The sequence below is a fragment of the Sinocyclocheilus grahami genome, unplaced genomic scaffold (assembly GCF_001515645.1).
Source record: "Sinocyclocheilus grahami isolate Dianchi unplaced genomic scaffold, SAMN03320097.WGS_v1.1 scaffold154.1, whole genome shotgun sequence".
NCBI lineage: Eukaryota > Metazoa > Chordata > Actinopteri > Cypriniformes > Cyprinidae > Sinocyclocheilus > Sinocyclocheilus grahami.
This window is the reverse complement of record NW_015505333.1, coordinates 248,248-252,099: the sequence shown is the minus strand read 5'-3', so window position 1 is coordinate 252,099 and position 3,852 is coordinate 248,248.

Sequence of the window (3,852 nt, the reverse complement as noted above, 5' to 3'; positions counted from 1 at the left end):
ATTGAACATCGTATAGATTTTAAAATCTTGCTAATTACTTATAAATTCCTGAATGGTTTAGCTCCTCAATACTTGAGCGAGCTCATATCAGATTATAGTCCTTTACGTCCACAGCGATCTCAAAACCATTTGGCCATTTGATAATACCTAGAATATCAAAATCAACTGCGGGCAGCAGATCCTTTTCCTATTTAGCGCCCAAACTCTGGAATAATCTACCAAGCGTTGTTCGGGAGGCAGACACACTCTGTCAATTTAAATCTAGATTAAAGACCCATGTCTTTAACCTGACATGCACATAATACACTATCACATTTCTATAATTCAGATTTTTAGGCTGCATTAAATAGGACAACCGGAACCGGGAACACTTCCCATAACACCCGATGTACTTGCTACATCGTAAGAAAAATGGCATCTACGCTAATATTAGTCTCTTTCAGTCTTATTCCGAGGTCACCATAGCCACCAGATCCAGTCTGTATCCAGATCAGATGGTGGATCAGCACCTAGAGATGACCTCTACAGCCCTGAATGTCAGTGGAGACCATAGGCGCGTTTCCATTAACCTTCAAATTGCGCAAATTGAAATTGCGAATTTAAAATACGCCTAATGGAAACGCGTCAATTTCGCAAAAACACCCATATATCACAAAAAAGTTTTTACGCTCGCATGAGGTGGTTTATCAGGCAATGCGAAAAAGGAATAATTCGCAAAAATGCAATGGAAATGGCTTTTTCGCATCTACAGGTCACATGGCGTATGAAAAAAGTCATATGATCATTCTTCAATGTACTATAACCTCCAAGAAACACTTCATAAGTGGCCGCGCTCCAGTATAAGGGGCTTTCCCTACTATTAATGCTTAGACAATTTACACTGCACACGTCTGCGGTGCAGTGTGGCTCTGATACGGTCACTGAAGCTGATTGCGGCCACTCAATGCTTGTGTTTATGTTTTTATAAACATGAAGTAGGAAGTATGTTATGTTATGTGATGTTATGTGAAGTGTTTGTGTAGCAATTGTGTTGCGTATGTGTATATCTCTATTATGCGTTTCCAAATATATATGTAGAATGGCCCATTTGTAGAAGGTCATAATAGAATGTTTATAGAGAAAAAAAAGGGAGAGAGAGAGAAATAATCTGGTACTCAAATAGGTACATAAAGATACACGCATAAACCTTTGAATAAATATAGCCAAAATCCGTCAAAATCCCACCAAAATCCATTGCCATGACTTATCGTGAGAGGCAAAAAGTTACGTTTAAGTCTCCTAACATTGGTTAATGGAAACGCCATCATTTCGCAATACTTTTTAATCGACATTTATAAAATATCGCAAAAGTTTTGCGCAAATCTGTAATGGAAACGCGCCTCTTGTCAACTAGATGCGCCCCAGAGACAGATCCCCTGCGAAGTCCTCATCACCTCGACAGCCATCGGCACAAGACCACGGGAACCAGACAACTCCTCTGCACCTGTGTTGCAGGCTGGAATTAAATCCCACCATGATGGTTCATCTCGCCAGAGGAGAACTGACCCCCCAACTGAGCCTGGTTTCTCCCAAGGTTTTTTCTCCATTTCATGTCACCGATGGAGTTTTGGTTACTTGCCACTGTCACCTTTGGCTTGCTTAGTTGGGGACACTTGACTGATTGCACAGATACTATTGGAAGAGAGCTGAACTGGATGAGGACGTCACTGAATCATCAATGAACTGACTTTGACTGGAAAAATGACTCTGTTATTGTCTTGTATTATGACAATCTATTTTCGTATTTGACACTGTAAAGCTGCTTTGACACAACCAGTATTGTATAAAGCGCTATACAAATAAAGGTGACTTGACTTGACTTGATGATTGAATTCACTAGTTTGTTTATGTAATCACGTAATGACGTAATGTATACACACTTATATTAGTAAGGCACCAAACAATTATTTGAAACATGGATGTTTTACATGTCTAAAGCATATAAAGTGAATAAACTAGTCTTCATCAGCTCACCTTTTTACATAAACCATGAGAAACCATAAAAACTTTAATTTTGCCCGTTCATTCAAGTTCACGCATGTGCATATGTCTGTGCTGATCGAACCGCAAGCAGTTTCAGATGGTTCAGTCTGATTTGGTGAACTCCTTTAACTACAGGAAGAACCGGTTCACAAGAGTGAATAGTTTGCAAATTGAACATCACTTCGGACCATTTGCCTGAGGCTCTGGATTACAGGTAATAATGTTGTAAATAATATTCAGTTTCTTGCACAAACCGAACTTTCTCTTCCTTCGACCTCAATATATCGTCAGGAGCCACGGGTACTAATTTTGTGTTCCTTGATATACTATTTTTCCTGTCAAAGATGGGCAGCCGCTGACTTGCATTTTATTAATCACCAAGGACCACAGTCTCAGCAAAAAAATTACTTTACTGTTCTACTGAAGAAAAAAGACACCTACATCTTGGACGGCCTGAGGGTGAGTAAATTAACAGCAGATTTTCATTTTTGGATTAACTTTAAATTGTCCCTATAGAATAGTGCTAATTTCAAGATGTTAATTTAAACTTTTAAGGCAGAAAACTGAACTTAACTGAATTCAAAACGTTTCGGCAAATGTTGAAAAGTCAAAAATGAGAATCATAGTAACACTGGGAGGAAGTTTGATTAATATGTATATTTTTACACTGGAGCCGAAGTTCAGTTTTGTCATCTAAAATGTAGATGAAGATAATTTTCATATCAATTCTGCAGTATATTTCCGTTGCAGTAATAAGTCAAGTCATATTTTTACTGCAACTGAGAGCTGATGGATAAGTGATGTTGGATGTTCTGGGATGAGCAGTCTAAATTGGTTCATCTCCAGCTCTGGGCATATCTGCAATCCTGCAGGCTGAACCCAGCTGCACCGCTAACTTCTAATGTGGACTCATTAGCTCTAGCACTAAGTGCCCTTCACAAATTAGAGCTCAATTCCATTTGCTCTTCCATAGCATCCCATTTGTGCCATTCTAGAACAACAATGCAAACCGCTCAGTGGTGAATCCTTCACTTGAATTTACTGTTAATATCTGAGCCAGTCTGTCAGCAAGAACATGAAATCTGTATTTGTTAACTGGAACATGATGAAAGGTTGTCTGTAGCTGACAGTGAGATGTGAATGGTTCTTTGATTTTCAGACGAAATTTGTGATCTTTTCAGTGTGAACTGATGTTTTTGGTGTGTATGAATGCACAGGCTAATGCTATTCCTAGAGGCCCATGAGTACATTCAGTCTTTCCTAAAATTCGGTCTTAAATTAGCTTTTTTTTTTAAATTAACTCGACAAGAACTCTCAAAAGTCTTTTCAAATGTTGAAAAAGTCTGTTGAATAGCCCTTTTGCTACAAAACTGGCAGCTATTAAAGGCTGTACATATCAAGCTGAGGGTGCAAGGCCTTTGCTTGTGTACTTTATTCTTGTCAAACCAAATTCGCTGAACTGCAATTCACAGGGGTACAGCTTTTCAAACGTCTCACAGAATGCCACTGTGCATGAGGAAGAAGATATTCAAATGTTTCATCAAATTAATTTTAGACATCTCAGAATTCATTTACACTGAAATTTCATTGTTAAAATCAACATTTGACAATGCAAGCATCAGCACAAAAGTTAAACCTGCCTCTTGAAATTCAGTCGGGGTTTTTTTAACTCAGTATAAATTATGTCTCCATATATCCACACACATTTCTACACAATCTGTCAATGTGTGTGGCTCACTCCCTTAGCTTGCTGATTTCAAGATTCTTCCATAATGACGTGAAAAGTAATTTATCAAGAGGTTTTAGGAATGCCAATACGTCATGTTTATT